At 39.8% G+C, this 11,021-nt stretch overlaps 1 pseudogene; it reads right to left on the reverse strand.

Moving 5' to 3' along the window:
* Positions 1–1,223: 1,223 nt before the first annotated feature.
* Positions 1,224–4,942, reverse strand: LOC139435923 (uncharacterized; annotated as a pseudogene).
* Positions 4,943–11,021: the final 6,079 nt, after the last annotated feature.

Raw genomic sequence — 11,021 nt, forward strand, 5'->3', positions numbered from 1 at the left:
TTGCAAAAAGCATAACACAAATGAAATATTATCATCTGGATATAATGGTCATGAGTTCAAAGTCAACAGGATTATTTCTCTATAATTTATTAAAATTGCACAGTAAACATTTTTATAGCCATGTTCTGCAGTGCTAAATTGAGTAAATCCTTAATATCCGTGACCATTGCTTTGAGGATATAATACTAGGTTGTTCAACCAACATACCATCTTAATCAATGAGGGAAACTCCTGGGGGGTATACTGCGAAGCAGGATTTTCGCTTAGCCGGCTAAATTCAGGGAAAACTCCGGCTTTCCGGTCATCCGAAGCTGGTTCTCTTTTTAGCAGGCTAGATCTCCATGGTAATATATGCTAAGCAGCTAACCTGGTCGGGACCAGGTTAGGTGGCAGGCTAAGAGCTCAACTCAGTGAAAACACCGCCTGCTGACCAATCAGAGCTCAGTGTGCGGAGTTTAAAGCGATCAAGTCATATTACAGGAGAAAGGAAATACAGAAAAACTGCCGTCGCAGGAAAGACGGCCGGCAAAAATCACCGACTGTGTGAACGTGAACATGAATAGAATATCACCTCCATCTTCAGAGCAATCTGACTATTATAACATTAGCGTTAAGAAAGCTTACTTAAATATCGGCCACAACATAAGTAACCGGATCAGAGTACATTAAGTACAGTCCGCGGCATATCACTTCATAATGTATCATATATCTCCTTATCTGAGTCAGCTGAGCCGTATCTGGCCGTGCAACACTCACTGTGTCACATACTGTATGCAGAAGTATTATTTTAAGCAACACATAAGTTGACGAAACACTCGAGACAAATGTAATTAAAGTCAGATCGTGTTTTAGACGGGGCAGTGATATCATAAACCTGTTAATGTACGCATTCAAACACTTTTTCTTTTGCCAGCTGTATTCACCTTGCAGGTGCAGCTCTGAGGCTTTGATCCTGGATAAAGTGTTTAAGTCATGGATGTTTAAAGTTTAACTTCTTCATTTTTGACTAGTATTAAAGTTCACTTTTCATTCAGGAAGTATGACGCTGCGCTGTCAGTACGCTTCTCCATGTTTGTGATTGGTCGAATGGTCCAAATACCACCCATTTCATGTGAACGCGCACCTAACTAGATAGGACACGGCTGGCTTGAGCGATCCACTTGATAACCAGCGTCGTAGTACAGTTTAGCGAGAGCGCGTATGTTTTGGATTAGGCCAACCGGCTAACTCAAACATATCCAGGTTAGGTTGAACCAGCTTCGTAGCATAGGCCCCTGGTCATGAACATCATCTCTGGTAATGTTTTCAAGGTTTCCAGTCAAGAGGAAGTTGTAGCACCATTCTTGGAGAAATTTGGGTGCTGGGCCACCCTGCACGAGGCTGACAGCAAATATTTCCCCAGCAACTCTGAAATGACAGGGAATAAAGGAATGAGCAAAAACTGACAATGCATATTTATTACAGTACAACGACAGAGCAAGTATGTCATTCATGCAACTGAGAAATTCAGTGGATTTTAAAAACGCACCTGAAGAGGCCATTGTCAAGGTCATTTAGAGAGTATTTTGGCATTTCTCCCTTGCCAAACAGCCGAATCTCTATGCCAGCGATCATCTCTGATGAAGTAATACAACCTTTTTAGGCAAAATTGCTGCACCATCTGCAAAGCCACTTCAAATTGGAATACACTAAAGAAAACTTATGAATTACATTCAATACTGTCTGCGGGTTATGTAAAAATGTAATGTTACTGACCTGTCAGGAATTATTTCCGCAAAGCACCAGTGTCAACCCCAGCCTCTCCCAAGAATGTCACCTTCAAGGGGTTGAGTGGGGAGCTGTGCTTTTGACGCTGCCACAGCATCATTCCACGTTCCACGATGTTCGTTCTGGAAACGCAGATGTCGAATTCTTTGCTTGTGTCAACCTGCGCTGCCAGCCATTTTAGGACATCTGTTAATACATAACAGAGACCATCACTTTAAGTGAAAAGTAGACATAAGATTTGGGGTCAAAATAACACACACTTTTTTTTCCAGGTCAAAAGTAGAAATACAAATTAAATGTACCAGGACATGTTCTCCTTATCCGGCTCATTTGACTTGACAGGGCTGCCATCCAGACAGGGCACAGGACTGAAGGGAAATAAAAACATGACCATTAACACAAAACAGAAAAGTAGCCAAGACAGTGCAATGTTTATATATCATTCAAATCGACATAAATTACATTTGAATGAGGATATGCAGGACAACCTTACTACTTTGAGTTACTGAGATAACAGCAGCAAAAAAATATTAGTTAAAAAAGTTAACAAGGCTGGAGTAATTGTATTTATTTGTATGTGCACAGCTGCTTATTCTTCCTGGATGTGTCCTCATTGACACCGAAATGGCCAAAAACTGATGATACATTTCTGAGATACTGTGAAGAAGAAGCCTTCATCACAGTTGGCATAGGGGCATGGTAAAAGGCACACTGAGGGAAACACATTAATAACTTACCTGGACATTGATCAAATAAAACCCAAGTCATTGTTTGTTCAAAACAGAGTTATTGGAAGTCTTTTTACAAGTAACCTGCTTACCCTCTCCTTCAAGGTTGTGAAGGCCAACCAGAGCAACAGAAAGAAGCAGCCTTAAGTAGAGGCTCAATTAGTGGGAACACCTGTGCTCAATTGGAGCATACCATGTAGTGCATGGGCACAGGTGGCACTTTTCTTGCGAGTGTAACATTTTTATTGTTTGGGGCTTCTGTGGTCAGAAAGATATAATATGTTGACCTATTTTGATTTGTTGTGTTTGGGTAATTTGTCTTGTATTGTGAATGTGTTTGTAGATTAGAATGACATTGGTTAGGGGTATAAATAGTGGATTGTCCTATTGGGAGGGGCTTAACATGTATAAAACCCTGGCCACAAGTGTTTTGGAGGGGCTGACTGTGGCTGTAGAGCAGAGAGGTAGCAGTTATATGTCCTCGACCTGTATGTATATATGAGGTTTTTGATTTCTTCCTGTAAAATCCTTGTTACTTTGTGTTTTTTCAGCATGTTGGCTGTCAATAAAAGCACCTAAGGATACATTTTTGGTGACTCTAGCCATCTTATTTAATTCCTAGTTTTTTCATCTAACCTTTTTGTAACAGATACTCTTCCAATCCCCACAGAAACTCGCATGAAGTTCCAGTTCCATGGCTGGAAATAACTGCATGCAAACGGGGCACTTTTCCTCTCTTGGCTAAAATAAAAAGACATAAAAATCCAATAAAGATTAAATACAGTCTGGAGTTTGTTTTTATGTTTACCCCAGATGTGGAAACAACTTACTTTCTCCTTGTAAGAGAGTACCTCAGTTATCTAAACATAGACAGGGAAGATACATTTTAAATTAGTTGCTCGTCATCCATGTTTCCAGAATGCAGTTACGAACAAGCAAACTTATTTTTAGCTCTGGATCCGAACTCGACAGGGCCTCACAATCTTGCACATGGAGTGCCAAGAGCTGCAAGGGCATGACCTTGTGGCACGTTTTACATTCTGCCTTTGCATAAACTCTTCAGCATCGTGGGGAAGGGGTGTCAGATCAAATTCTTCCTGGAGAGGGAGAATGTAAATCATCGTTTTCCCCCTTCCAGAGGTACATCTGATGGTACTACCAGTGTACCTTTCTGAATCTGGGGGTACAACTGATAGGTTGCGTCTTCCATTTCCACCTGTTGAAAGAAATAGTTTTTATTTTTTAAATGTTGCAGCTGGTTCAAACTATAATTCCGCAATGTGTCTGAGTTTTTTTTCATATATACCGGAAGCCTTGTAAAGAAGCCATCCTCCTGTTATAGGGATGAGCTTTGGGTAAGCCCTTTCAAACAAGCTGCAGACCTAAAAAACAAGTTTATATTGTGAATTTTCCAGTTTCTTTAATTTTATTTGATAGAAAAAAGTTGATTGATTGGAGGCAGTATTAGAGAGAGAAAGATAGATCGCCTCTGCATGGTTCATGTCTGAAGGCATGGACAGCATTCTCTTTCCCAGTCCAGCCTGCATATGTTGGAGGTCCTCCACAGGAGTGGGTGTTCTTTCCACATGTTTATGCACAAGGAAGATCGTGAAACTAAAGGTGGTCCACTGTTTTGCAACCTTTGCTGGCTTATTAAAGCCAGCTTTGCCTCTGTTCCTGCGCCTAAAAAATCCAGGGAAAGACCTGCAATAAAATACTTTTAGTAAATAAACAAAACTTTACAGTATAAACCAGTAATGAGAAGTTTTATTTAAAAACCAGAATATGGGATTTCTTTGGAGAACTACTACAATATTGTACTCTGGAGTCATTGGTGATAAATATGTAGTGTTTGTTCGTCATGATTTCAAGTGTTAGACCTGGCCATCTCTTGCTGTATCCCTGGGCGTCGCCCAAAACTCTGTCCCTGACCTTGTTCTGAGCTGGTGGACGTGGCCAGAGATTCATTAATTATGGAGAGAATATTCTGCACAGCTGCTTCGGCAGACACAGCAGCAGGGGTAGTACCTGGCTGGAGAGTGAAGATGAACCAGTTTAGCACGGCTAAAATTGCATCGTAGTTGTTAACCTTTATAGAGAGATTACATCCACAGCTTTTGAATAAGACACTTTATCTAATAACCTTATAAAGCATTATGTATTATCAGATCAATAACAACCACAAATGTTTGTAGTTTATTATTATTTACTTTAATATATTTCTGAATATTGTATAAGCAAAGACACCAATTATGTTTGAAATAATACTAAATGTGGTAGCTTGGAAAAACAAATTACACAAACCACCCAATAATGCAAATCATACCTTTATTTTACTACCTTTAGTTAATTTCTTAACTGACATTATACAAAGTTAGAGAGATTGTGAGCCGTTGGCTGTTTTTCTGAGGGAAAAAAATCATAAACTGGCTTACCTGGGACTGCATGGTTTTCCACACTGTTACAAAGGGATGAAGATGAATTGAAATACAATGTGACAGCCCCTTAAGGTATAGCCTCACTCATCCTAGCTACTGATTATCATATCAAGTGAGCACACTATTAAACAACAGCAATTATGGCGTATTCTTGCATATCTGAACCATGAAAATAGTTATATCATACACACACACACAGTATGCTAACAGTTAGGCTACTTAGCGAAAGCAACTTGCATGGCTTTGCTTGAGTTATAACTTAACACAACCATGGAACAGAACGTATAGTACAGAACAAACCACACATAAAGGAGCAATACTTACATATGTGTTCACTTTCAAAACGCTGCAAAGAAATACGGTTCCAGCGAGTTCCTTCCCGATCGCGAAAAGCTCATGAATGTGTATTATAAGAAGAACCGTAAAGCATCCATTCAAAAACTGAGTAGCCAATGGGGACGCACCCCTGAAAGTCCCGCCCACCTGGGAGGTTTGTGTCAAAATCTCAAACAAAAAATGAAGGAGCGCAAAAGAGAGTGCTGCAGCGAGAGCATTGAGAAAGAAGAAAAAAGAACTGCAAACAAAAACCTATGTTAAAACAAAAAAAAAGACTTTACATGATTACACAAATGATTTGTTTGCAACTTACAGTTTTATTTTTGAAATGTATTTTATTTTGCTTGACTCAGTTTTTTTTTCTTTTAAACTCATAGTTGTGCTTTATTCTGAAAAAGTGTTGCTTTATCTTTATGATACAAAACTAATCCCATAGGGGCCAGTTGACTGAGGCTGAGCCAGGGCTCGTAATAACTGTTAAAGGGCAAGGCTATGGTAACGATATTGGATCACTACACAGAAGATGCATGATGAGAAAAATACTTTTCATTTCCATTTCCGTTTTGTTGTCCGTTTACACTTTAATACCCGCTTATTTTGTAGTTGGTATGTATATTTAATTAATATTTTTTGTTATAGCATTTTATAAATGATAATATTGGTGTTAATGTTCACTTTATTTTAATTTAAGAGGTCATGTATATATTTAAGTTATATTTATTTTGATTTTTGAATGTTCCATTCAAATATGTTATTAAAAAGGCATGTACACCATAAAAGATGACATTAAGGTCTATTGTCAGGAATGTTAGTGTTATATAAAATAGTGAATTATACTGCAGCAGAATGTTGCACGTCTGCACAGTGTTATATGTTCACCGCTCAGTATCAGTAAATATTGTGCAGTTAGTATTGGACTACAACATAGATGCAAGCCTGTACCAACCTGATATCACCAGAATGCGTGACTCCACCACGACCACCAGAGGGGTCTTCCTGCAGACCTCCACTCTCAGGACAGTTCCGGTGCAGACCTCCACTCTCAGGACCAAGCCCCCAGGAAGTGCGCCGGAGTCTGATGAGAATATTCGTTGTGGCCAAACGGCGATACTACACTTCCGTTAGGTTGCTGGGCCCGGAAACACTTTTTCCCATTGACTTACATTGGGAAAGAGTGGTCTGTAACTCGTTGGATAATTTTTTTTAAACTAAATAAACAACCCAGTATGAACACTTGTATAGCCCTTATTAAAAACATTCATTCCTCAAGTTGTAAAAATGTGCTAATAACGTTATTCTGAGAGTTATTTCCCTCTGCATTATGAACGCGCATCTAACCCACGGAACCGCGCCGCCCGGTGTCAGTACCAGATGTGTTCGGGCTACCAGATATGTTCGGGTGTATTTCCGTCGCACCCGTCACCCGTCATATCCGTCTACTCACCTCCCTCTGCTCCAGCGCTCTGCTTCCACACACCGGCCGTCTGCGGAACTGCAGCCGGAGGAACTCGGTATAGCTTGTTATGTGTGTGTACTTGTGCACATAAATAATGTTTCTAATTATTTACAATTAAAAAATATATATATTCTGCGTTACTAGCCAACACTTTTATAAGGCCACTAGATTAGATAATTACGAAATGTGTAGATAGAATACATATCTTTCAGGTTGTTATTTTGTCATTATGTTTCATGTTTTATTTACCTTTTAGTATTTTTATATAGTATCTGAACTTTGGAGAGGAGTTGGGAGACACACGACACATCAAATCACATCTACAGATCAAGACAAAGCGAATGGAAGTACTCCCATACTCCTAGCGTGTTTGTGAAAACGTGTGCAAAGTCTCCGAAAATCCTAAAAATAAGCTCATATTTGAATTCCCCATAAAAAAAAAAATCATTCAGTAAAAACAAGGCCCCACTGATCATCTACTCTCTGAGACGATTCCAGGGATGTCTGGCTTGAGTTTCTACCACCAGGGAAAGTGGACAAAAGTGCCCGAGATCAGCCTCTTAATTTACCCAGGGCCTAGTGCTTGGCTTTGGGCATGACAATTCAGGAAAGTCCCTTGAGTATTTTATTAAATATCTGAACTTTGGAGTGGAGTTGGGGGACACACGACACATCAAATCACATCTACAGATCAATACGAAGCAAATGGAAGTACTCCTAGCATGTGAAAATGTTTGTGAAAAACGTGTGCAAAGTCTCTGAAAACGGAGCAGTGGCTGTGATGCTAGCTTTGCGGCTAGCGGTTAGTTGTTGTTGTTTGAAGTTGTTGCTATGGAAACAACATGACGGAGAAAAAATTAATATCTTCTACATATAATCAGTTTTGGGTGTAACGCGTTACAAAAGTAATGGAGTTACAGTAATATATTGTTTTTTGCTGTAACGAAGTAATGTAACGCATTACTAATGAAATGTGGGTAATATATTACCCGTTACAATGCTCAGTAACGCAGTTACAACACATTTTAACCCGAAATTAAATGGTGTTTTGTTTTTTAACAATGTACTAACATAGCAAGACATTCCGCCACCAGACAAATTGTGCGGGTAGATTAGTAAACCTGGTGTTTACTCTTCAGGCTTCGCGTCGGGATCTTCGGGGCAGTTGAATGTTATGCACCCTCTATTCAAAAAAGTGAACGGTGCGAAAAATACTAACAACAAATTGTGTCAGGTGCGCGTGACCTGCTCCGCTGCGCGTGCATCATTTCCAAAGTGCTTCCACAGCAGTGACACACATCTGTGGATAATCATTTATACGAAAATGATTAAAGCAACCATCACTAAACACCAGCAACACTGCATCTACTGCAGACCGTAGCAACAGGTCAGATGTGGACATCACGTTACCCTCCGTTGTGGACACTAGCTTACTCCCGCCTGACTCGCCGCCCTCAACCCCGGAGCAGCACTCTTCGTTGCCCGAAACTACGCCGCCCCTCTGCGGCCCGCAGGTGCCAGCCAGTATACCACGGCAAACCAGAGCCTGCCCAGGTATATCTAAACAAGTACCCGCCTGTACAGTGGGGTTAGGTGGTCATTTTGCAGCTCGTGGTATACAAATAAACAAGGACTAGAATATGTGAAAATAGTGCCATATTCTGCCATGCCTGTAGAAATGTTGGGTCAAAAATAATGCATACAATAGCACAGATGCCTTCACCACGAATGGCTACAAAAAGATCTCATATCCCAAGCTTATCAACGAGCTAATGTTGCAGCTGAAATGATCTCCAGGTCACAAATTCAACCTCACATGATGATGTGATACCAGTTTTCAAGGACAGTAAATGTTCTCTTCCCAGAGTATATGATGGGACCAACATGATGATTTAGTAGGCTACATGGTTTTAATAATACTTTTGCTTTTCAATGTTTGCCATTTCAAACCATGAGCTGGTTCAAATAATATTTGCCTTGATTTACAATATGTTCTCATTTGTTTTATCAGTACAGTTTTGAAGCTTTTGTGCTTTTCTTTGTCAAAGTCCACTTTGGACTATATGAAATATTTCAGGATTGCACTAAAAGTGCACTCACTTGAAATGTTCTCACTTGCTTGGTTTCAAAACATAACAAATGCCATAATCTGTTCATTGGGACCATCAATGCTATTTTTCATTGCTGTTGCCGGCCACTATTGCTCATGTAAACCTACTACTGCTGCGCCCCCTGTAATCTCAGAGGCACCCTGAGTCATTTTGTTCTGGAACCGGGCCTGTACACGGCCATATACTAAACAAACTACAGAGCCCATCCCGTGTCCTGTTAGTGTTTACTTCCTCTCTGCCTTCTTCTGGTGATTTATCTGACGTCCAGCGCTCCGTCTTTTAACCTCTTTTCCTTTCTCTTTCTTGATCCTCCTTAGCAACCTTCATTATAGTCCTTGACAGTGGTCTGTACTGGATTAACAACGTGTCACATGTTAAGAATTTACAATCAGAATCGAGTATTCAATTAACCCGTGTAATACAAGTTGTTAGTAGCCTTAAGGGCCTACACAGTTGTTATGCTAAACCACATTGCCCTTCATTGGATGTATAATGAGCTGCACTAAACTATATTTTAGCATTTAAAATACCTAGCCATTCTTTTGCGGTTATTTTGGTGAAAGTAACTAGAAAAGTAACTAAAGTAGTGTAACTCATTACATTTCAGAGACAGTAATTTTGTAATGTAACTTATTACTTTCAAAAGAGAGTAATAAGTAATATGTAATATATTACATTTTGGAAGTAACTTGCCCAACACTGCATATAATAACGAACAAAGTAAAGAATAAAGTGTAGGCTATGCCTGTTTGAAGTTGTTGCTATGGAAACAACATGACGGAGAAAAAGTATAATCTTCTACATATAATAACGGACAAAGTAAAGAATGAAGTGTTGGCTATGTTTAAATGTTCGGAATTTGACAATCATGGCCCTCTTGAGTTGCCGTAAAATATGACGGATATGACGGATCACGGTTGCGACGGAAATACACCCGAACACATCTGGTACCCCGAACACATCTGGTACCTACACCGGCACGTTCATGTTACGTGTTCAGCACTACATCCAGTCTATGCACTACATGCGTTTATCTTTACCCATGGATGCACAATAAGAACGGACCCATATCGCCTTACTGCCATCCCACGGAGCTGTAATAATGGATATATTGCACATGTTTGCTGTAATTCATCATTTGTAAAATATTATACTACATGGTATGATTACATCTTGTACCGTAAATATTTTATTAAATAAAGTTAATATTACCGACGTTAGATTAAAGGTAGGGTAGGTACATTTCAGAAAACGGCTCGAGATACACTTTTTGTTATATTCCATGGAATGCTCTTAACATCCCGATAGCAATTAATATCTTAAGTGCTTTGACAAAAAATCCATAAAAAAATGTCATCTGTGGAAGCCGTAATACTGTAAAAAGTACAACCAATCCGTTTAGCCATGGCCTACCTGCCTGTCAGCCTTCCATCGGGGCACAATCTTATCTCGTGCCCTCATTGGTCATGTGCGCGTTCGTGAGTGTTGGAGGAGGGGCTCTATAAGGAAGTGGCAGATTTCCTCCGGTTGTGTATTTTCAAATTCTAGCGATCTCGAGCCGGTTTCTCAAACTTACCTACCCCACCTTTAACGTCCCTGTAGCTTATTATTGCACTAAGAAGCTTATATATATATTAGGGCTGTCAGTCGATTAAAATATTTAATCGCGATTAATCGCATGATTGTCCATAGTTAATCGCGATTAATCACACATTTTTGATCTGTTCTAAATGTACCTTAGAGGAATATTTTTTCAAGTTTTTAATACTCTTATCAACATATGAGTGGACAAATATGCTTTATGCTAATGTTTATTATCATTTGAACAATGACAAATATTATCATGAATATTAAACAGAACAACCTCTGAACATTACAAATATTCGCCTCAATTCAACCTGGAACCTCTCTCATACAATAATACAATACAAATTGTGTGTGTGTGTGTGTGTGTGTGTGTGTGTGTGTGTGTGTGTGTGTGTGTGTGTGTGTGTGTGTGTGTGTGTGTGTATGTGTGTGTGTGTGTGTGTGTGTGTGTGTGTGTGTGTGTGTGTGTGTGTGTGTGTGTGTGTGTGTGTGTGTGTGTGTGTGTGTGTGTGTGTGTGTGTGTGATGGATCGTTGGAGCTATGTGCAACTCCAGGCATATGCTCGAACGGGAGCTGCCTGGACGCTGCAATCATGTTG

Source organism: Pseudochaenichthys georgianus, chromosome 20 (assembly GCF_902827115.2).
Source record: "Pseudochaenichthys georgianus chromosome 20, fPseGeo1.2, whole genome shotgun sequence".
Lineage (NCBI taxonomy): Eukaryota > Metazoa > Chordata > Actinopteri > Perciformes > Channichthyidae > Pseudochaenichthys > Pseudochaenichthys georgianus.